Source organism: Planococcus citri, chromosome 5 (assembly GCF_950023065.1).
Source record: "Planococcus citri chromosome 5, ihPlaCitr1.1, whole genome shotgun sequence".
In the NCBI taxonomy this organism is placed as follows: domain Eukaryota; kingdom Metazoa; phylum Arthropoda; class Insecta; order Hemiptera; family Pseudococcidae; genus Planococcus; species Planococcus citri.
Genome location: NC_088681.1, coordinates 66241897 through 66267099, shown reverse-complemented (window position 1 = coordinate 66267099; position 25203 = coordinate 66241897). Strand labels below are relative to the sequence as shown.

The 25203-nt window shown below is 35.6% G+C and overlaps 1 protein-coding gene and 2 long non-coding RNA genes across 4 annotated transcripts in view; all 3 read right to left on the bottom strand.

Moving 5' to 3' along the window:
- Positions 1 to 3337: 3337 nt before the first annotated feature.
- LOC135848261 (uncharacterized) lies at positions 3338 to 7530 on the bottom strand. Its single transcript, XR_010559341.1, has 2 exons — positions 6891 to 7530; positions 3338 to 4113 (listed from the first exon to the last, which is right to left on the bottom strand). It is a non-coding gene; the product is annotated as an uncharacterized LOC135848261 (long non-coding RNA).
- Positions 7531 to 7799: 269 nt separating this feature from the next.
- LOC135847359 (uncharacterized) lies at positions 7800 to 10407 on the bottom strand. The gene is made up of 2 exons (XR_010559157.1): positions 10090 to 10407; positions 7800 to 9174 (listed from the first exon to the last, which is right to left on the bottom strand). It is a non-coding gene; the product is annotated as an uncharacterized LOC135847359 (long non-coding RNA).
- A 3831-nt stretch (positions 10408 to 14238) lies between these two features.
- LOC135848473 (uncharacterized) overlaps positions 14239 to 25203 on the bottom strand; it is a 196305-nt gene continuing 185340 nt past the window's right edge. The window contains exons 1-2 of one of the 2 annotated variants that reach the window (XR_010559354.1): positions 15152 to 15715; positions 14239 to 15029 (exon numbers count right to left, since the gene is read on the bottom strand). The gene's annotated coding sequence lies outside the window, so the exon portion shown is untranslated. Of the gene's footprint in view, positions 15030 to 15151; positions 15716 to 25203 lie in introns of those variants that run through there. The other variant, XR_010559355.1, reaches the window with a different exon arrangement.

Below are 25203 nucleotides of genomic sequence, written 5' to 3'. Positions count from 1 at the left end.
TTAAAATTTAATCTATAGCTGAATAATCAATAATCTTTCCTACAATCATGAATTACGAGTTTGGAGTTGAAAACTGAAACCCATTTACCATTTCGTTGAATTAGGTAATTGTTGGAACTTCTGGAAATTATTTCCAGGAACAAGAACAACTATTTTATAATCAGAGCTCAAATATTTTTTCCCTAAAAAACCCTAAATAGACGCTGAAATATTCCCTAAAAAATGCCAAAATATGCCCTAAAACGTAAAAATATTTATTCTCCAACGATATGGGTATTGTTTTACAAAGAAAATCAATATGGGACGAAAAAATTATGCCAGTCCCACTAATTTTGCGGGGAAAAAATCCGAGCCCTGTTTAGTGTTTATAACAGTTATAGTTTTTTCAAAATCGACCAATGAAGGAATTTTGAATAGAAATAATGATACAAATTCATTCAATAAAAAGTAAAAACACTAGTAACACCCAATAAAATTGATATTAGTGCTGGTAAAGTATAATTAATTAATCAATCATCATTTATCAATCAACTTAATCAAGCGAAAGACGTTGAGAGAGTGAGCGGGATTGAAGAGTCATGAAAAGAATGAGAATCATGAATCGACTCTTTTGGACTGGGAGTCGGTGAATCTAGCACGACCCTTTTGCCATCCTGTTCCTTTGTATACTTACATCAATATGCAATGCAATGTGTAATGCAAGAGTTTACCTCGTTAGTCGTCTGGTACCCTGTATTCAAAATGATTGGAGTACAATATCTAATAATTTGTAAAAAGGATTAAAATTTCTGGGTAGATAACAGTGAGCGGATGAGGTTGATTAATAATTTCATGGGAGACTTTTTTAGAACTTCAAAATCCCAAAAAATTTGCTGCGCATTTAAAAATCACTCGAGGGGTCGAAAGTAAGTCGTAAGAATAGCTTCCTACCAGAATTCATTTTGATATTTTTATGGGCCTTTTAGTTTTTCATTTTTACCACATAGAATATTTACCTACATCGTAAATAAATTTTTTTTTGGAAAAAAGCACAGCCCTGAATTCCCAAAAATGATCAATTTTGGATTTGCGAAAATTCGCCAAAAATCTAAAAATCAATCTTTGTAGGTAGGGTAACTGAAATTTTGGTTGTAAATGTTTCAGACCATACTCTTTCGATAAATGGAGGTTCCATTCATATTGGAAGCAGACACCACGAGAGATTTCCATGTAACATATCTCAGAATTTATGTGTAAACCTAAATTAGCATAGAAAGGTAGGTAAGTCAACATTTTAACAAACCATGTATTTGAAAATGAAGAGAATAGGTAGGTACTGATTTTTGTGGAATACCAGTGGAGATTTGTGGACATAAATAAAATCGAAATTTTCAATTTTTTGAAAACTCTTCAAAAAGAATGATTACATAATTTATTAAAAAGAAGGCAAAATTACTGCTCGAGCGAAATTTTTTTGAAAAAATTGGTTTAAAAAAACGAAAAAAATAACTATTTTTGCATGGTTTTGAACAGTTAGTGGTTCTGTTCAGATAAAATAAAGCACTTTTCAAATGGTTTGGGAACTACGAGTACCTATTTCAGTATTTTCCTCAAAATTTTTGAATTCACATTAATTTTAATGAAGGAATTCGGTTTTATTGATCCCAACATTTTCAAAATTCAATCATGGATTTTGTGAATTGGCGACTTCAACAGTGGCCCGAGCGGAGCGAGGGCAAAAGTCTTTGAAAATTTATAATTCAAGAAGTAAAACATCAATTCTGATTTAAGAATTCGATTTTTCCAATCTCAACTTTTTAAAAAATTCATTAGTCGTTTCTTGAAATTTGAAGTGGGAATGATGAAAACCAAACTGGCCTGAGCGAAGCGAGGGCAAAAAAATTTGTAGTTTCAAGAAGCAAAAAAGTAGTAATTTTGATGTGAAAGGTCAGTTTGAGAAATAGAAAAATGCTTTTTAAAAAATTGATACTTTTGAGGATATAGTAAATTCATTTTTTCATGGTTTCGGGGGGGGGGGGGTATCCCAACCATCCCCCCCGAACTTACGCCACTTTAACCCATAGTACTCGAGTGTACGAACAAAAAATATTGCTTTGACAAATTGCCTATCTTCAAAATTGAAGGTCTGATAACTTGAACCCAAATTTCCAAATTTTTCATGATCTAGATAGATATTGAAAATTTTGAATTTTCAAATTGTGTTCGCGCCTTCAGTTTCAACGGATGTGTTTTTCATTATCAAATTTGTTTAAATTTCATTATGTTTTTTGGCGATTTTCAAAAATGTTAATTATTTTTTTTTTTTTGTTTTTTTTTCAATGGCGTTTTTTTCTTAGTCATTTTGAAGATGTTTAATGGAGCTTTTACCAAGTAGTTGTACCAAATTTCATTAATTTATGGTAATTTTCAGAAATTTCAATATTTTCCTCCTAAATTGTTAAGTATATCTAATACGAGTAATATGCAACCTCTGCAATACCCTAGCACTTTTCGTAATCGCTTCTGTTTCATCATTTTATTGACGATTAACGCAGATTATGGGGTAGTTTTTTGAAAGATTTTACACCGCTTTAACATATTTCGGGGAAATCTTTCACCTTCGTGCATCTTTGCCTGATTACTCTACTTAACTTTTGCTGATTTGATCAAATAAAGCATAAAAATCAAAACCCTCTCGATTTCTGTCCCTGAGAGTCAAAAATAGGAAAACCACTTCGCATAACGTTTATCGAGTTCAAACAGATATTTTACCCTAAAAAGTTTTTGAAAATAATACTCAGTGGTTCCAAAAATTATTTTTTATTCACAACTTTGGGAACCCCTGGAACCCCAAAAATGGTAATTTTGGGTTAACTAACCACGGATTCGTATTTGGGACATTTATTACAACATTTTAAGAGTGGTCGAGTCGATAACTGGCCTTTTTTGTTTAAATTTCATCATGTTTTCTGGCGATTTTCAAAAATTTAAATAATTTTTTTTTAAATACCATTTTATGATCTGCTCTATTGCATTCATGGTCATGCTCAAAAATTCTGAAAAATTACCCCTCGGAAGTCAATTTTATTCAAGCTCGATGGAAAATTGTTAAAAATGCAAATTTTTCATTCGGTGATTGAAAATTAATTTTGAAAATATGTAATGCCAACTCTCTCGTACAGAATTTCATCATTTCCAGACATTCTGCAATCTCCAGCACAATTTTCTGTTTCTTCAGGATTTTTTATTTTTTCAAAACAACTTCTGGTCTTTGGTTAAAAAATGCTCCAAAACTGCACAGAACGGTTAGGTACATATAATTTATAAAAGTTTTAAAATGATTTGGCGAAAAACTTGGTAAGAGTTAATGGGTATATTACTACATATAAGTATGGAATACAAAACAATTTTTCAATTATAGTACATAAACAAAATCAAATAAGCTCGTATCAGTCACAGTAAATACAGAGAACCTTTTTAAAAAATCTTATTTAGTTCATTAGATCTAGCCGTCCGCTTTCAACCAAGACGAATAAAAGCTTCACCTGCACCTTCACCAGTAACAAACCGTCTATCTCACTGTTCTCCATTTCATCAGTGATAGCGTTATACCGTACAGATAGCCCAATTCGTCCGATATCGTCTGCGAAATTATATAAACAAGCAATCACGAATTTCACATCTTCACTCAAACGATCACAACGCACTATTCGTTTGGCTGTTTCAATATCATGAATGGCACCCGTATGATCGATCACGAAATCACTGAAGTCATTCAAAATATCATTCTGACGACGGTAACGCAACTTGAATACTTTTTCAAAAAGGTCTTCTAGCCAAAATTCCATCGAATACTCAAATTCTTCGCTGTATTGTTTGATTATATCGTTAATTACTCGTGGCGTTTTTGCAAGCATAGGATTTACTGATTTGGGTTTACTATATGGTTGAAATTTTTTTGAATTACAACTCGTACTTGTGTTTGCTTTACAACGCCACATATGTACACCAATAGCGATCGCCGAAAGTTCTTGCAGCGATAATGGGCCTTCACGAGAAGGATCAGGAGCAAGTTCATAAGATACCGCTCCAGCCATGTCGTATTCTTGATTTTGTTCAATATTCAATCCGAACCTGCAATTGTAACGACTGAATGAACCTTGTGAAATGGAACAGTTGACACAAAAAAGTAGGTACCTAGTAGTCCGGCATATGACAATAGGAGTAATTGCACCCCTGCCCCCCGCCGACCTTCCGGGACAACTTTTTTCTTAAAGGGGACATCCTAAGGAACATTTTAAAGCAAACTTGCCCAAAAAAAGTTGGCCTTACTTACAAAATGGCGGCCATTTTGATTGACAGGTCAGCCGAAATCGCAGATTTTGCTTTTCAACATAGGACTTGCACGACATTTTTCAAACTTAACAAAGGTAGATCTAAAGATCATGCAAAAATTCATCACCAGTCAAAATTTCAAGTGCTAAAGTGCGTTTTTCAATTTTTGGTGAATTTTTTAAAATCCAACTTAAGCCAAAAGTGAGCGAAAAAATCAAAATTTTACCAAATTGACCAAGAAAGCTGAAATCTTGGACACACTTTATTTTCGACATGCCAAATCGATTGGAAACGGTTTAAACCCGTTTTGAGCAGTTCTGGAGCCTCCAGCAGATTTTTGAAATTCGAAATTCCCACAAAATTCCATCAAATTGGAGTTGTAAAACTGAAATTTATTCTAAAAACTAATTTCAATACGCTACGAAGTACTGCAGGTAAATTTCAAGTAGTTTTGGAGCCTCCAGCAGCATTTTGAAAATTCCTGAAGCCTCCAGCAGATTTTTGAAACTTTAAATTTTTACAAAACTTCATCAAATGGAGATGAAAAGCTAAAATTTACTCTACACTCCAATTTTAACACCCTCTGAGGACGACTTCAGGTGGGTTCAAGTCATTTTAGAGCCTCCAGCGACTTTTTTGAAAATTACTGGAGCCACCAAGTAGATTTTTGAAGCTTTAAATTTCCCCAAAATTTCATCAAACTGAGATGGAGTGTCGAAGTTCTGGAGCCTGCAGCAGATTTTTGAAACTTGAAATTCCCGCAACATTAATTTATCAAATGGAGCTGGAAAGTTGAAATTTACTTCGCAGACCACATGGTGGTTTCAAATGGTTTTGAAGCTTCCAGCTACTTTTACGAAATTTAAATTTTCCAAAAAAAACGCCATACAACCTTTCAAAAAGTCGCTGGATGCTCCAAAACGACTTGAAATCCATCGGCAGTCAACTTTGTAGCGTATTGAAATTAGTTTGCAAAATGAATTTCGACTCTCCATCTCAGTGTGATGCAATTTTGGGGAAATATCAAGTTTCAAAAATCTACTGGAGGCTCCAGTAATTTTCAAAAAAGTCGCCGAAGGCTCTAAAATGACTTGAACCCATCTGAAGTCGTCTTCAGAGGGTGTTAAAATTGGAGTGTAGAGTAAATCAGCTTTCCATCTCCATTTGATGTGATTTTGTGAAAAGGTTTCAAAAATCTGCTAGAGGCTTCAGGAATTTTCAAAATTCGCTGGAGGCTCCAAAACGACTTGAAATTCACCTGCAGTACTTCGTAGCGTATTGAAATTAGTTTTTAGAATAAATTTTAGCTGTATAACTCCCATTTGATAGAATTTTGTAGGAATTTCGAAATTCAAAAATCTGCTGGAGGCTCCAGAACTACTCAAAACGGGTTGAAACCGTTTCCAATCGATTTGGTATGTCGAAAATAGGGTATATCCTAAATTTCAGCTTTCTTAGTCAATTTGGTAAAATTTTGATTTTTTCCCTCATTTTTGGTCAAAATGGGAGTTTCAAAAATTCACCAAAAATCGAAAAACGCACTTTAGCTCTTGAAATTTTGACAGGTGATAATTTTTTGCATGATCTTTCGATCTACCTTCGTAAGGTTTGAAAAATTTCGTGCAAGTCCTATGTTGAAACGCAAAATCTGCGATTTCGGCTGACCTGTCAATCAAAATGGCCGCCATTTTGTAAGTGAGGCCAACTTTTTTTTGGGCAAGTTTGCTTTAAAATGTTCCTTAGGATGTCCCCTTTGAGAAAAAAGTTGTCCTGGAGGATCGGCGGGGGGGGGGGGGTGTGGGGGTGCAATTACTCCTATTGTCATATGCCGGACTATAGATATGATGGTAAAAATCAGCATGCACTTGACAGAGAAGATTAATAATATTCTATTTGAGCTTATGATGAATAGTGTTAGTGTTGAATTCTCTCAATTGAACCTTTTGAACTCACACTCCCTGAATTGCACGACTCGAGCTAGATCGAAAGAGGCATGTAATTTCAGGAAGCTCAAATTTGATTTTGAATTTTTGACAAATTTTTGGTTTAAAAATATGTTTTTAGGTGGTTTTAAAACTTTTTCATGTAATACGAGTTTTTTTTGAGCACATTGAGTCAATGTAAATGAAATTCCGGGAATGTGAATTCAAAAATGAATTATTGACCAATTTGTGAATTCTAGAAAAAGTGAAAAATCGAATGTTCAAGTATTTTGAAAGTCCTCCGTGGCTTCAAAAACATCAAATTGCGATTGTTTACGCGTCATATGATCATACAGGGTGATCTGGGAATCGTCTGCCAAAATTTAACAAAAATTTCCCCACGACAACGCCGTGAGCTTCGGGTTAGCGGTTTTTGAAAATTTTTAAATTTTAAATTTTACTGTGGGAGCCAAACTCAAAAACTGGTAGCTCAAATTTTAATGGTGTGGTACATAGGCCGATAGGGCTACCACTGAGACTATTTTTCATTCAAATATACCTGGGAGACACTCAAACAGGTTGAAATAATACTTATTTGCATAATTATATGTAATAAAATTATCAATATACGAGTAAAAATCTTTAGCCACTCACCGATTTTAAAAATACAAAGAAGACCATCTACTACCTACATTAACTTACTACAATCCAACAGACAGACATACTAAACTAGCTATAAAGTAAACAAAGACATACGTCAAAGTCAAAATGAGAAACTGGTGGTATGCCGGGGAGGTACTTCTCCCACCCCGCAGCGTTGGTATTTCTGTAGTTTGTGCAATGGGAGGGGGGTGAAGAGGACTTTCAGCAACATTGCCTTTTTGCCAACATGGTCTTTTGTATACTTACGTACATCAATATTCAATACAATGTGTAATGCATGAGTTTGCCTCGTTAGTCCTTACCTGGTACCCTGTATTCAAAATAATTGGAGTTAATATCATAATGATTTGTAAAAAGAATTAAAATTTCTGGGTAGATAACAGTGAGCGGATGAGGTTGATTAATAATTTCATGGGGGACTTTTTTAGAACTTCAAAATCCCAAAAAATTTGCTGTGCATTTAAAAATCACTCGAGAGGTCGAAAGTAATTCGTAGGGTAATAAGAAAAGCTTCCTACCAGAATTGGATTAAATTTTGATATTTTTATGAGCCTTTTAGTTTTTTATTTTTACCACGTAGAATATTTAGGTAGGTATACCTATTATATATTTTTTTGAAAAAAAAAACATAGCCCTGAATTCCCAAAAATTGTTAATAAATTTTGGATTTGCAATAATTCGCCAAAAATCTAAAAATCAATCTATGAAGGTAGGGTAAGTGAAATTTTGGTTGTAAGGGTTTCAGACCATACTCTTTCGATAAATGGAGGTTCTATTCAAATTGGAAGCGGACACCACGAGAGATTCCCATTGTAACATATCTCAGAATTTATATGCAAACCTAAATTAGCATAGCAAGGTAGGTAAGTCAACATTTATAACAAAATATTTGAAAATGAAGAGAGTAGGTAGGTACTGATTTTATTAAGTTAAAACGTAGGTACTAACAAAAAAAAAAAAAAAAAACTGTATTAACAAATATAAGTACATATTGATTGTAAAAATAATGCATTAATATTACGACCTAAACTAACCCAAGATTTATAATATGTAGTAGGTATATCGTATTACGTGACAGGAGGGGAAAGTATGCGATTAACGAGTGCGAAGTTTAAGGAGCGAGACGAAGCCGAGAGCTTTCACCAAGTTGTACCGAATTTCATTAGTTTATGGTGATTTTCAGAAATGTCAATGTTTTCCCCCTAAATTGTTATAATACGAGCAATATGCAACCTCTGCAATACCCTAACACTTTTCGTAATCGCTTCTGTTTCATCATTTTATTGACGATTAACGCAGATTATGGGGTAGTTTTTTGAGAGTTTCTACACCGCTTTAACATATTTCAGCAAATCTTTCACCTTCGTGCATTTTTGCCTGATCACATTACTTGACTTTTAACATATTTTTTCTCAATTTGGAGCGAATTTATTGAAGTTACTGGTGTTTCGACGAGTTTTCACGAAATCTCGTCGCACTCTCTCCAAAGGCTAAACTCGCCCAAAAAATTAGTTAAATTCGTATAAGTAGGTATTAGTCACAAAAATACAGAGAACCTTTTAAAAATAACTCATTGGTCAAACATATAGCTAAAATATTTATACATTTGGCCAGATTTAGCTGATTTGATTGAATAAATCATTTATAGCTTCCTGTATATGTTTAACGATGTATATAGGCCTAACCTTCATATATAACTGCACCTTGAGCTGTACAACAGCATCAATCTTACTGAAATCCATCGGAGCACTGATCATAGATTTCCCAATTCGTCTGATATCGTTTTCGAAATCATATAAACAAGCAATCACGAATTTCACATCATCACTTAATCGATCACAATGCACCATACGTTTGGCTGTTTCAATATCGTGAATGGCACCAGTATGATCGATAACGAAATCATTGAAGTCGTTCAAAATATCATTCTGATGATTGTAACGCAACTTGAATGCTTTTCCAAAAAGGTCTTTCAGCCAAAATTTCATCGAATTCTCAAATTTTTCGCTGTATTGTTTGATGATATCGTTAATTAAACGTGGCGTTTTTGGAAGCATAGGTTTCACTGATTTGGGTTTGCAATATGGTTGAAATCTTTTTGAACTACGACTCGTACTTTTGTTTGCTTCACTGCGCCACATATCTACGCCAATAGTGATCGCCGAAAGTTCTTGCAGCGATAATGGGCCTTCACGAGAAGGATCAGGAGCAAGTTGATAAGATATCGCTCCAGCCATGTCGTATTCTTGATTTTGTTCAATTTCAATCCATATACCTGCAATATTGTAACGACTGAATGAACGTTGTGAAATGGAACGGTTGATACGGAAAAGTAGGTAGGTACTTCGAATGTTCAAGCATTTTGAAATTCCTCCATGGCTTCAAAAACATCAGATCGCGATTGTTTTCGCGTCAGATGATCATTCAGGGTGATCTGGAAATCGTCTGCCAAAATTTAACAAAAATTTCTCCACTACAATGCGTTGAAAAAAATCTGAGCATCGGAGTAGCGATTTTTGAAAATTTGAAAATTTAAATTTTACTGACAAGGGAGGTGTCACAGGTGACATGCACCGATTTCAATGATTCTTGCACCATCGGAAAGAGGGCATCAAACACAGTCTACCACGAAATTTTCAGCTGCTGAAGATGATATTTCAGCTGTCCAGGGCGATTTTTTGATTTTCACATGACAATTTTGAAAAATTGGCCAAAAATAGTCGGCGCAGGTCACATATCGAATCCTTCAATATTATTTGGGCATTTTAATACATATGATAAGACTAGCCCACGGTGAAATTTTTAGCTGCTGAAGTTGATATTTCAGCATTCCAGGGCGATTTTTCGATTTTTTTCAAAATTGCAATGTGAAAATTGAAAAATCGTCCTGGAAAGCTGAAATATCAACTTCAGCAGCTGAAAATTCGGGGTTAGACTATGCTTGATGTCCTCTATCCAATGATGCTAGGATCGTTGAAATCGGTAAATGTCACGTGGGGCACATCCCTTGTGAGCTAATCTCAAAAACTGACAGCTAAAATTTTAACTGAGACCACTTTCTATCCAAAATACTGGCGGGACACTTCATGAGTGAGTGCGTGCACTTACTCAAGCATGTTAAAATACGTAATACGTGCGTATAATAAAATTATCAATATACAGGTACGAGTAAAAATCTTTAGACACTCACCAAGTTTAAGAATACAAAGAAGAACAGCTACTACAACTCACTCAACAGACATACTAAAGTATACAGAGACAGGCGTCAAAATGAGAAACCACTACCAGTGGCATGCCGGGTAGACACTTCTCCCATCCCCGCAGAGATGGTATTTCTGTAGTTTGTGCAGTCGGAGGGTGAAGAGGACTCTTAGCAACATTGCTTTTTTGCCATCCTGGTCTTTTGTATACCTGCATCAATATTCAATGTAATGTGTAATGCAAGAGTATATACCGCTTTACCTGTGGTATGTATTCAAAATAATTGGATCTAGGTACTGATTTGTAAAAAGGATTAAAATTGCTGGGTAGACAACAGTGAGTGGATGAGGTTGATTAATAATTTCATGGAGGACTTTTTTAGAACCTCAAAACCTCAAAAAATCTGCTGCACATTTAAAAATAACTCTAGAAGTCGAAAGTAAGTCGTAAAGAAAAGCTTACTACCAGAATTTGATTATATTTTGATATTTTTATGGGCCTTTTACTTTTTCATTTTTACCACATAGAATATTTAGGTAGGTACCTATTATACAGGTATATTAAAAAAAAAAAAAAAAAACATAGCCCTGAATCCCCAAAAATGGTCAATTTTGGATTTGCAAAGCTTCGCCAAAAATCATTTATAAGTAAGCCTAAATTAGCATAGAAAGGTAGGTAAGTCAACATTTGTAACAAAATATTTGAAAATGAAGAGAATAGGTAGGTACTGATTTTAACTGACGGATAAAATTTGAAGTGCTTTAAACTGAGTGAGGTCGGTTGCTGCCTAGAACTCAAAATTTGCTGGAAATCGCACATTAAGAAAGTATTCATGTCACAAATGGCAATAAACCTTAAATTGACTATTTTTCGATTTATGACACCGAATAGCATTATAAATCAAAATCAAGCCTTCTGAAGCATCTGATATTTCAAGATGAAAATATTGATAACAAGCATTTTTGAAAATAGAAAAAAAGATGAGCTAAAATAAAATAAGTTTGTGTAAAAAAATAAATTTTTGAAGAAAAACAAGGCATGCGACTTCAGATGGTTATTCAAACTGCAAATGTTTGAAGGTGATTGCTTGTGGGAGGATTAAAATTGATGGAAAAATCTTCGTGTTACCTACAGAGAGCATTTTTTGAAATTTTGAAAACTCGTGTCACAATTCAACCTGAAAAGTATGACATAATTTTCATTTTCTGACACATACATCTCTCTTGAGGTGATTTGCTTGGATGAGTAAGCTACCTCAGAAGATGACTAGGTGAACTTTTGCGAGCATTTGAATTTTTTGATAGATACTGTGTCATAATACAGCCCTCAATCTGTTTGTCATAAGGAGATAATAAAAATAAAATACATACGTCATGTTGTGGAATTACTGGAATCACTTTTTAGAAGTCATCTTACAGATAATGAATTTATTGAGCGCAGTCTTTATGACACAGTATCCATCATAAAATTCAAATGCTTGCAAAAGTTTACCCATTCATCTTCTGAGGCAACTTACTCACCCAAGCAAATTATCTCAAGAGAGATGTATGTGTCAGAAGATGAAAATGATACATATTTTTCAGAATTTCATGGAAAATTAGCGTTGAATTGTGACATGGGTTTTCAAAATTTCAAAAAATGCTCTCTATAACACAAAGATTTTTCCATCAATTTTAATCCTCCCACAAGCAAACACCTTCAAACATCTGCAGTTTGAATAACTATCTGAAGTCGCATGCCTTGTTTTTCTTCAATAATTTCCTTTTTTTACTCAAACTTATTTTATTTTAGTTCATCTTTTTTTCTATTTTCAAAAATGCTTGTTACCAATACTTTCATCTTGAAATATCAGATGCCTCAGAAGGCTTGATTTTGATTTATAATGCTATTCGGTGTCATAAATCGAAAAATAATCAATTTAAGGTTTATTGCCATTTGTGACATAAATATGTACTTTCTGAATGTGCGATTTCCAGCAAATTTTGAGTTTTAGGCAGCAACCGGCCTTACTCAGTTCAAAGCACTTCGAATTTTATCCGTCAGTTTATCTCGTAGCCGAAAGGGTTAACAAGTAACATAAGTACATACGTATACCTAGTAGTCCAGGAAAATTAGACAAAAAAAAAGGTCATTGAGAAAACTGAGGTAGAAAACTGAATTTTAGTATACTGGTCCATTTTTATGTGCTGAACACGAATCTGATGCGTCTCCGCTCGTCCCTGGTGAGCGTTCTGCCCTATTGTGGATCTAAGCCCCCCAAAATCAGTTTTTTGCAATTTTCTCTCCCGCATTACGTTTTAGCGAAAAATATATGGTGAGCTAAAAGAATCTACGTCAAATTTCCGATCTAGTGATATATCAACTTTCCTTCTACCCCCCCCCAAGGCGGGTGGAGCTGGAACCATTCAAATGAGAGGGGTTTTCTAAAAAACTCAAAAAAACTATCGGTGCATAGGAGGGGTGAAACAGCCCCCGAGAGCGTTCGGGTTGATACTAGCATGGAAGGTGGGTACCATCGAGAAACTTCCGCGTGAAAAATTTTTGATCCACACCACCTCCCCTTTTTTGAAATTTCAATAACACTTTTCTCAGCTCCATTTCAACCGATTTTGAAAATTTTTCTGGAAGTTATGTATATCCTTAGTAGGTACCCCCACAGAAATTTTCAACCCCCTCCCCTCATATTTACCTCTCAAAATGGCGTTTTTTTCATTTTTTTATGCCTATATTATCAATCAAGATTGCGAAGTACAATTTTGTAAATTGTAAACACGTTTTTTGGATGTATTTTTGGTCCCCAAACATCATATACTATATTAGAAATTTTTGCTTTGGTGCGCCGTGATGAAACCTTGGAATAATGTATCGTAGGGGGGTGGGGGGGGGTCAAATGGGAATTTTGAGAAAAATAACTATCAATGAGTAGGGTATCGTTTTCATATGATTCGATACCGCTGAGCACGAATATGACCTCAGATTTTCTACTACACTCACCTACCCCTTTCCAGAGCCCCTCAGCCCTCCTGAATTTTCACGACTTTTGAAATAAAGTCATTTTGATGATGTTGGTTTCATTGCTATGGGAAAATTACTGACGGATAAGATTTGAAGTGCTTTAAACTGATTAAGGTCGGTTGCTGTCTAGAACTCGAAATTTGCTGGAAATCGCGCATTCAGAAAGTATCCATGTCACAAATGGCAATATAAACCTTGAATTGTCTATTTTTCCATTTATGAGACACCGAATAGCGTTACCGGTATAAATCAAAATCAAGCCTTCTGAGGCATCTGATATTTATATGTATTAATAAGAAGCATTTTTGAAAATAGAAAAAAATATGAGCTAAAGTAAAATAAGTTTGTGTAAAAAAAGAAATTATTGAAGAAAAACAAGGCATGCGACTTCAGATAGTTATTCAAACTGCAAATGTTTGAAGGCGATTGCTTGTGGGGGGATTAAAATAGATGGAAAAATCTTTATGTTAAGTATAGAGAGCATTTTTCGAAATTTTGAAAACCCATGTCACAATTCAATTCAATGCTAATTTTCAATGAAATTCTGAAAAGTATGATATAGGTAATTTTCATTTTCTGACACATACATCCCTTCTGAGTATAGACAGTGGACCTGCGGAATAAGACAACCAACTGCAGGCTGAGGGGAATGGAAACGGTAAAGAAAAGTTGAGTAACGCCAATTTATCCCGCTGGGTGCTCTTGGCAGCGCTGTACTTCAATTTTGCAGGCAACAAGGAAAAGGGAGGGTTGTGTAGTCCGCAAGGTACTCTTGACTGCGCGCGCAGCCAGGAGTTCCTTACAGACTACACAACCCCTCCCTTTTCCCTGTTACCTGCAAAATTGAAGTACAGCGCTGCCAAGAGCACCCAGCGGGATAAATTGGCGTTACTCAGGTTATTTTGCCAAGATGGCCGCGAGTTGGTTGTCTTATACGCAGGTCCAGTGTCTATACTCTTGAGATAATTTGCTTGGGCGAGTAAGTTACCTCAGAAGATGAGTGGGTAAACTTTTGCGAGCATTTGAATTTTATGATGGATACTGTGTCATAAAAACTGCGCTCAATCATTATTCATTACCTACCTATCTACATATAAGATAACTTCTAAAAAGTAATTCCACAACATGACATACGTATTTTATTTTTATTATCTCATTATGACAAACAGATTAAGGGATGTACATATTATGAGCTATGACACATACTGTAATCAAACATACAAGATATGCTATCGAACTGAGAACTATATATAGTAAGGGGGAAAAGATCTTCCCAGTAATCCTCAGCATGATCCCTGTTACTAAGCTGGTAAACCCAGTGTGACACTTTCTCGTTTTCATTAACGTAATTATTTTCCCGCGCCTTCGTGACGTCCACGCTCATTTTACCCCTGACAGATGGCCACAAACGTCTGATCTCGTCTTCCAAAGAATTAATACACGCAATCGTGAACTTTTCATATGAATTAAATCGATGACAATTTATCATACGTTTGGCTGTTTCAGCATAATGAATAACGCCCTCGTTACTACAAATAACAAAATCATCGAAATCATTCAAGATCTTATTCTGATGGTTGTAACGTGACTTGAATAATCCTTGATAGTGCTCTGTTAGCCAACACTCCATTGAAGTCTCAAATTTTTCGATGCATTGTTCGATGATACCGTGAATTATTCGTGGGATTTTTGGGAGCATACGATTTGATGATTTGTGTTCACTAAACGGATGACATATTTTTAATTTACCACTTTTACGAAATTTTTTTACTTTACAGCGCCATATGTCTGCGCTAATAGTGATTGCCGATAGATCTTGAAGCGATAGTGGGGTTTTACAAGTAGCATCGTGGATATAAGATATCATTCCAGCCATTTCTACGGTTCTTGACTTCGATCAATTTCTATTCGATTCTGGAATTGTAACGACTGAATGAACACTACATAGGTTGAGTTGAAGGAGAATGTGATATCAACGCATAAATATCAAAATTATCGATAGGTAGGTATATCTAATAAACTCAAATATTACTCACCAATTTTAATGATACAAGGAAGATTCGCTACCAGTTACCACAACACAACATAATATGGCAATATACATGTGAGTACCTTAGAGTCAAACCCAGAATTCTCCAAATTTTTCAAAAATGAGGTTATGATCGTTTTGGGTACAGTTAGTAGGTACGCATCGATTGCCATTCACCGTTTTTACCTATCTGACACAATGACGCAGTCAGGGGTGTCCAAAGTACTGGGTCAGAGTCAAATTCCGAAAAATGTCCAAAATTTTCAAAAATGAGATTATGGTCGTTTTGGGTACAGTTAGTAGGTACGCATCAATTGCCATTCAACATTTTACCCCATTCGATACCATGATGGTTAGGGGGTCCAAAGTACCTGGTTCAAGTCAAACTTTGAAAAAAATACTTTAAAAAAATTTTTTTTTCATTCTAGTCGACTATAAACAACCTTGAGATACTTTCAACAGACTTGAATCAAGAATTATCCCTCATTTTATCATGCATTTTCGTGTATTTTCGATATTTTTTACTATAGACAGTACAGGGAAGACAAATCACTCAAATGGGCGGTCTTTCAAACTCTTCACATTATGCGGCGTGGACGTTAGAGGGCGCTCGAGCATATACTTTTGCAGTTATGATATCAGTTGAGTGTGGTTAGCGTGGTTATAACGAGGTTTTCGTATGAATTTGATGATAAATTTACAATTTCAATACATCAAAATGCTCAAAATTTTATCCTCTTTCAAATGGATTTTTACTGAAAGCGTTAGCGTTTACCGTTCAAAAGTTTTCAGTTATAAAAAGTAGCCACCCGCGATAAAAATCCCACTTTAAATTAAAATTACGCGAAATTTTTTAGTGGACACATAGGTATTTTATTCAACTAAAATGTTCGTAATTTTATCCTCTTTTAAATGATTTTTTGCCGAAGATTTATCGTTCAAAAGTTACTAAAGCTCAAAATTGTAAAAAATAGCCTCTCACAGTGAAAACCATTTCCATTTGAATTTTGAATGGCTAAAAAATAAAAATACGTTGAATTCACTAGAACAAAAACAAAAATTTAATTCAACCAATGAAAAAATATCTGTCAAATCCAGGGTCCAGGGCCAGGTTTAACATTTTCGCGTCCCTGGAAATTTGCCCCCCCCCATTTTTTTGATTTTTTTTCATCCTCAAAATTCTCCGATACTTGAATTTTCATTTTAAAAATTTAATGGAAAAAAAAGTATCAATTAATAAAATAAGTTAAAAAATACATCACATACAAAATGGCGGCCATTTTGATTGACAGGTCAGCTGAAATCGTAGATTTTGCGTTTTAACATAGGACTTGCACGAACTTTTTCAAACTTTACAAAGGTAGATCGGAAGATCATGCAAAAATTCATCACTTGTCAAAATTTCAAGTGCTAAAGTGCGTTTTTCGATTTTTGGTGAATTTTTGAAAATTGAATTTAGGCCAAAAATGAGGGAAAAAATCAAAATTTTACCAAATTGACCAAGAAAGCTGAAATTTGGGATATACCCTACTTTCGACATGCCAAATCGATCGGAAACGGTTTCAACCTGTTTTGAGCAGTTCTGGAGCCTCCAGCAGATTTTTGAAACTCGAAATTCCCACAAAATTCCATCAAATTGGAGTTGTAAAGCTAAAATTTATTTTTATTCTAAAAACTAATTTCAATACGCTACAAAGTACTGCAGGTGAATTTCAACTTTCAAAAATCTACTGGAGGCTCCAGTAATTTTCAAAAAAGTCGTTGGATGCTCTAAAATGACTCGAAATCCACCAGAAGTCGTTTTCAGAGGGTGTTAAAATTGGAGTGTAGAGTAAATTTCAGCTTTCCATCTCCATTTGATGAAATTTTGTGAAAATTCAAAGTTTCAAAAATCTGCTGGAGGCTTTAGGAATTTTTAAAAAGTCGCTGGAGGATCCAAAACGACTCGAAATTCCCCTACAGTTGACTTCGTAGCGTATTGAAATTAGTTTGCAGAGTAAATTTCAGTTTTCCAACTCTATTTTGACGAAATTTTGTGGGAATTTCGAGTTTCAAAAATCTGCTGGAGGCTCCAGAACTGCTCAAAACGGGTTGAAACCGTTTCCAATCGATTTGGCATGTCGAAAGTAGGGTATATCCCAAATTTCAGCTTTCTTGGTCAATTTGGTAAAATTTTGATTTTTTCCCTCATTTTTGGCCTAAATTCAATTTTCAAAAATTCACCAAAAATCGAAAAACGCACTTCAGAACTTGAAATTTTGACAAGTGATGAATTTTTGCATGATCTTTCGATCTACCTTTGTAAAGTTTGAAAAAGTTCGTGCAAGTCCTATGTTAAAACGCAAAATCTACGATTTCGGCTGACCTGTCAATCAAAATGGCCGCCATTTTGTAAGTAAGCCCAACTTTTTTTTTGGCAAGTTTGCTTTAAAATGTTCCTCAGGATGTCCCCTTTATGAAAAAAGTTGTCCCAGAGGATCGGCACGGGTGGGGGGGGGGGTGCAATTACTCCTACTGTCATATGCCGGACTAATACCTTGAAAATTTTAAATGGATGGAAAATAGTGAAAATTGTTATTAAAAAAATTGAAGTCGATTTTTTAATTTTTGGAATTTGAAAAATGAACATAGGTACCTACACGGCAACGTACACAAACGAACGCGATTGAATTTGAACAATAGGTAAGTACCTATATTCAACGGTCGATAGACGTATTTGGTCAACGTCGAATATTTGTCTCAATTTTTTTCAATTTTTTTTTCAATTTTTCCAAAATATAACTCAATTTTTTTTGGAAAAATTTGCTAAAATTTGCCGCCCTAGGTACGTGCTTATGACCCTATGTTGCCTTCCTATAAATACGGCCCTGAATCTTATAAGTCTATATTAGTACTTGAGTGATTTAATGGGTATTTTTTCTTAGGTTGAATTTTTGTTTTCGTTTTAGTGAATTCGACGTAGTTTTAGTAATTTTCGTTTCATTTTATATTGGATGAAAAAAATTGAATGAAAGAATGAGAAATTATACCATACTGTACACAAAACAAAACTGCTTATTCGTTTTCAATTTCAATTCAACAGGGAATAAAATTTTTAAATAAATGCAGTGGATGCAGCTTTAAATTCTCCAAATAAAAGATATCAGTCAAATTTATAATATTCCCGTAATTTTGCTTGAAAAATTGAAAATAGTATAAAAAAATACACGCGACATATTTCAAACCATTCAAGCTACATAAGAACATGCAAAAGTATATGCGCGAGCGCCCTCTAACGTCCACGACGCGTCAACTTACAATGTTCTAACACAGAGTAATTTGTCTTCCCTGTACTGTCTATATTTTTTACAGACTTGGAGTCAAAACCAGAATTCTCCAAAATGGTATCGTGAATTACTGCTATGGAAAGACTTGAAAATTTTTTTTTTTTTGTCAATTCGATTGTTACCCGAAGCACTATATATAGCCGAGATCAGAAACCTGCTACTACTGATTCCCACCTTTCATCAGTTTTTTGCGTTTTTCTCAAAATGGTGAAAAGTGGAGAATTCTGGGTTTGACTCTAAAGTACTCATGTGTTCTACACACAAACACAATGCACTATAGTCTTTACTCCCTAATGACTTTAACAATACAGAAACGTCGACCGTCGCAGTGTTCTTCTACTCAGTACTATGTAAAGATGGTAGCAATCTACTGCACATTTCATTCGTGCAGATGGGGGGGGGGTGGGGTGAAGAGGAGAGGACTTATATCTCGTCGTAGTCGTCGTCAGCAAATGTTGCCCTTTTTCACCTTTGCCACTTCTATGTAGATACGTATATTTCAATGCAAAGAATTTATCTGGTGTACACTTCTTGGTTATACTCACAATTAGAGTTTTGGTGGACTAAGAGTGAGTTTTTAAAACTTTTTGAGGACCCCACAACACCAAAAAATCAATCGCGGATCGTAGATTTCAAAACAACTCGAAAGATTGAAAATAATTTTTTTAATGTAGACTTTTCAATTTTTTTGTGAATGCTCTGATTCGTATCTGATAAGTATATCATTAGAATGATGATTATGACCATCGCAACATTTTTTAGGGTCGACTACACCCCCCCCCTCCCACCCGGCCCGAGTAATATGATCCAATTGTGTTCTAAATGCAATATTTTCCGCCTTTAATTTTTAGAGAATATATCCCGTAAGTAAGTACTTAGGACGGGGAAGGAGTGTAGGAGTAAGGGTGAAATATTTCGAAAATTTTTAGAAAAAAATGGACCTGAATTTCTCCGAACGACCGTTTAAAAAAAAAATTATTTGTTTCTGGTCAGAATATTTTCAAGTAGGTATACTGGGTAACAAGTGGGACTTATTTTTGGTGTTTGGGTTCCAAATGCACTTCATCGATAGTTTAGACCCTACTTCATATTCGTGTTCAGTGGGATTCTTCGCGAAGTCCAAAGTGAGTCACGTGGGGGTCTCATGTGAGTTCCTTCAGAGTCCACTGTGAGTCCCTTTAGAGTCCCTTGAGAGTCCTATGGGAGTCCTAGGTGAGTCACATGAGAGTCTCATGTGAGTCCCCTAAGAGTCCCTTTAGAGTCCCTTGAGAGTCCTATGGGAGTCCCTTGAGAGTCCCGTGTGAGTCTTATGTGAGTCACATGGGAGTCTCATGTGAGTCCCTTCAGAGTCCCATTGAAGTCCCTTGAAAGTCCGTTGAGAGTCCCTTCAGAGTCCTTTGAGAGTCCCTTGAGAGTCCTATGGGAGTCCTAGGCGAGTCACATGGGAGTCTCATGTGAGTCCCTTGAGAGTCCCTAGAGAGTCCCCCGTGAGTCTCCTGTGAGTCCTCTGAGAGTCCCATTGTAGTCCCATGTGAGTCAAATGAGAGTCCTATGTGAGTCATATGGGAGTCTCATGCGAGTCCCTTTAGAGTCCCTTTAGACTTAGAGTCCCTTGAGAGTCCTAGGGGAGTCCTAGGTGAGTCACATGGGAGTCTCATGTGAGTCCCTTTAGAAACCCTTGAGAGTCCCTTGAGAGTCTCCTGTGAGTCCTCTGAGGGTCCCATGGGAGTCCCATGTGAGTCACATCGGAGTCCCCTGTGAGTCCCTTGAGAGTCTCATGTGAGTCCTCTGAGAGTCCCACGGGATTCCCATGTGGGTCATATGGGAGTCTCATGTGAGTCCCTTCAGAGTCCCTTTAGGGTCCCCTGAGAGTCCGCTGAGAGTCCTCCGAGAGTCCCATATGAGTGAAATGGGAGTCCCATGTGAGTCTCATGTGAGTCCCTTCAGAGTCCCTTTAGAGTCCCCTGAGAGTCCGCTGAGAGTCCTCCGAGAGTCCGCTGAGAGTCTCGACAGGGCTGGTGGAACGGAACAGAACGGAACAAATAAACGGAACAATAAACAAATCAGGAAAAAGTCTTATTGAGAACGGAACAGAACAGAACGGAACGGAACAGGACAAAATGAACAAAACCAGAACAGAACAAATAAGATGAGGAAGTGCTCTTGAACAGAACAGAACAGAACAGAACAAAACAGAAAAAAAAATTGGAACGGAACGGAACAGAACAGAACAGAACAGAACAAAATGAAAAAAATTGAAATTGCCTACACTATCAGCCTATCGGCCAACTGCCAACTCAGCAGGTCACAATGGGGGGGGGGATGGTCAAGTGTGAATTTTAGCTTTCCAATTCCATCTTCATTTGGTAAAATTTAGTGGAAATTTCGATTCTCAAAAATCTGCTGGAAGGTTGCAGAAATGCAAATTGCTCAAAGTGGCTGAAAATCATTTTCAGTTGATTCGGCGGGAGTGGTGGGACATGATTAATTGATTATAGCACATTCTAGATGAATTCTGTAAAATTTTGATCTTTTTTCTCATAGTCATTTTGGGACATGGGACCGAATTTGAGTTTAAAAAATTCATCAAAAAATGAAAAACAAAAATATGCACTTCAGTTCATGAAATTTTCAAAATTTTGGATGATGTCAAATTTTGCATGTTAATTTGATGATTCGATCTAGCTTTGTCCAGTTCAAAATTTTTTCTGTCAAGTGGGATACCCCCCCCCCCCTTAGAAAAACGGAACGGAACAGAACACAACAGAACAGAACAGAACAAATGGAACGGAACAGAACAGAACAGAACAGAACAAAACAGAACGGAACGGAACAGAACAGAACAGAACAAAACAGAACGGAACGAAAAAATGATGAACAAAACGGAACAGAACAGTAAAAATGCAAAGTGATTTGTTCATGAACGGAACGGAACAAAACGATCGTTTCGGTCACCAGCCCTGCCTCCGAGAGTCAAATGGGAGTCCCATGTGAGTCTCTTCAGAGTCCCTTTTTCAATAAACTATGAACCCCATTTTATAAGAATTTTTCCCACTCGGGAGCTCCATCAAACCCTAAATTTTTTCTGAGCAACTTTCAACTCAAAATGAGGGCGTTTACTGAATTTGGTCAAAATCATCCAACATTTTTTCTCTCAAGATCCGCTCTATTGTTTGTTTCTGTTTCATGCTTTGAAAAATTTCTGTAAGTCAGACTCGAAATTTTCATCCTTTTCCGATCTCTTTCTTAGGTATTCAATTTAAGGCCTTTGAAAAAGAAAATGACATCACGTTAAATTGAAATACTTTATTAATAGGTACTTTCTTACGAATTTACATAAAGAACCTGCATGCACTCATAACATTACAAAACTTATCTAGTAAAGACGAATAAGTGATTAGTGAATAATGGATTAATATTATTATAACTGGTTGCTCATCTTGTGAATTGGAATTGAAGGAGCTCCGTGCTTCGTAAAACCTCGAAGTTTACCATTTTTGAAAAAATCGTCGAAAATAATGAAATATTTGAAATATGTATTTGAATCATTTGAATCATTTAAATGATCCTCATAAGGCATAGTACTCGAGGGACGAACAGAAAATATTGCTTTGACAAATTGCCTAATGCCTATCTTCAAAATTGAAAGGGCAAACTTTTGATTTTAAATTTTCAAATTTGTCATTCCCTTGGTATTGAAAATTTTGAAATTTTCAAATTGTGTTGGAGCCTTCAGTTTTGAAGAATGTAAGTATTTTTTGTTTGTATTTTCATCAAACTTTGTTTAAATTTTATCGTGTTTTCTGGCAATTTTAAAAAATTCAAATGATTGTTTTTTATTTCTAATGCTATTTTTCGATGTTTTCACGACTTTTTCACGTCGAAATTTACAATGTTGTCGCGAGCCTACATTGGTTTTCGGAGCAACTGCTCTATCGCATTCATGCTCAAAAATTCTGAAAAAATTACCCCCAGCAAGTCAATTTTATTCAAGCTCGGTGGCAAATTTTTGAAAATCCAATTTTTTTTTTCGGCGATGGAAATTAATTTTGAAATAGTGCCAATTGCCAACTCCCTCGAACAGAATTTCATAATTTCCAGACTTTTATTTTTTCAAAACAACTTCTGGTCTTTGGTTAAATAAATGTTCCAAAACTGCACAGAATGGTTATAATTTACCTTATAAACGTTTTAAAATGATTCGGCGAAAAACTTGGTAAGAGTTATGGGTATATTAGTATACCATATAGGTATTACGTAGGTATGGAATACAACACAACTTCGTAATAAGTTATTATAGTACATAAAAAAAATCAAATAAGCTCTTATCAGTCACATAAATACAGAGAACCTTTTAAAAATAACTCATTGATTCAACATCTTAGTTAAAATATTTATACATCTGGCCAGATTAATCTGATCTGGTCTGATTTGATTATTTATTATAGCATTAACCGTATCCCTAACATACCTTATATCATCACAAATAATCTCGAATCCCACCGTCAACCGTACTGGAGTACTGCCAAACTTACTGAAATCTTTTTTTTCACAGGTAAAGACAGATGGCCAAATTTGTCTGATATCGTCTTTGAAATCATATAAACAAGCGATCACGAATTTCACATCTGCACTCAAACGATCACAATGCACCATACGTTTGGCTGTTTCAATATCATGAATAGCACCCGTATGATCGATAACAAAATCATTGAAGTCATTCAAAATATCATTCTGATGATTGTAACTCAACTTGAATGCTTTTCCAAAATGGTCTTTTAGCCAATGTTCCATCGAATTCTCAAATTTTTCGCTGTATTGTTTGATGATATCGTTAATTACACGTGGCGTTTTTGCAAGCATAGGATTCGCCGATTTAGGTTTACAATATGGTTGAAATCGTTTTGAATTACGACTCGTACGTTTGTTTGCTTCACAGCGCCACATATCTACGCCAATAGTGATTGCTGAAAGTTCTTGCAGCGATAATGGGCCTTCACGAGAAGGATCATGGGCAAGTTCATAAGATATCGCTCCAGCCATGTCTAATTCTTGATTTTGTTCGATTTCAATCCAAACCTGCAATTATAACGACTGAATGAACGTTGTGAAATGGAACAGTTAATACGGAATAGTAGGTACCTAGATATCATGGTAAAAATCCGCATGCTCATGACAGAGAAGATTTGTATTTGATTGAGTTTATGATGAATACTTGAATTGTGTTGAATGCTGACATTGCTGACAAGGGAACCTTCTGAACTCACACTCTTCGAATTGCATCGACTTGAGCTAGATCAAAAAAGCATGTAATTTCAAAGACTCGCGTTTGTTTTTGAATTTTTGGTAAATTTTTGAAAATTTTAAAAATATGCTTTCAGGCGCCTTTGAAACTTTTTGATGTAATAAGAGTTTTTTTTTGAGAAAATTGAACCAATGTGAACAAAACTCCAGGAGTGTGAATTCAAAAATGAATTTTTTGACCTATTTGTGAATTGTATAAAAAATGAAAAACGAATATTCAATTTGAAAATCCTCAGTGGCTTCAAAAACATCAAATCGCAATTGTTTTCGCGTCAGATGATCATACCGGGTGTTCTGAGAATTGTCTGCCCAAAATTTAACAAAAATGTCCCCACTACACGTGAGCGTCGGGGTTAATTACGGTTTTCGAAAATTTGTAAATTTTAAATTTCACTGGGGGAGCTAAACTCAAAAACCGGCAGCTAAAATTTTAATCGTGTGGTACATGGGCCTAGGACTAACCCCTGAGATCACTTTCCATTCAAATATACCTGGGAGACACTCAAACAAGTTGAAATAATATTTGAGGAGTCAGCCTGCAAAGTGACCTAACTGCAAAAAATTGATTTCGAGATAAATGAGAAAAACGTGTCCTAGGAAATTGAAGTCACATTTTCGAAATCTGTTTTCGGGAATCGAAAGGGTCAACCTTCACTCACCTAATCACCTTTTCGTTTCTGAAAAATATGTACAGTCAAACCTGGATAAGTGGAATCGCAAGGGAAACGGATTTTTTTTCACTTACATAGGTTTTCCACTAAAGTAGGTTTCACTTATAGAGGTTGAACAAATTGGAATTCCAGTTACGGAGGTTTTCGTTTCCCTACCACTTCCCCATCTAAACCTATGTTAAAGTCTTATATGTACATGGGTTCGCTACAGGGTGCAACAAAAATGAAAAATACTGCAGTTAGGTCACTTTGCAGGCCACACATACGTGTTTTTTTTGTTTTTTAGAGATATGTACGCAATTTTCTCCGGGTTTTCATGGCGTATGTTATTCTTTGTGAAAGCAAAGATTTATTCATTCATTCAAGATTTTTTAATGTACAGGAAGCTGGGTAGCTAAAATTAGAGTTGTGGCTTATTCTCAACTTACGATTTTACCATTTCGAATCACTCTGGAGCCTCCAGTGCGATTTTCGATGTCTCCAAAATTTTTGAATTTCTTCAGAAGGGGTTAAAATTAATTTTGATTTCAACAAACAGTATACCGTATGAAACACGTTTTCGGAAAATCGTAAAAATAAGGTCACTTTGCAGGCCACAGATTTAATTTCATCATTTTCTAGGGGTGGGGAAGAGGTGTTACGAGTGAAAATGGATGAAGGTGATATATTCCTTTTGTAGGGCATGTCCTAGACTATCAGATAGCGTTGCTATCTCAAAAATCATTTTTTTGCAGTTAGGTCACTTTGCAGGCCGACTC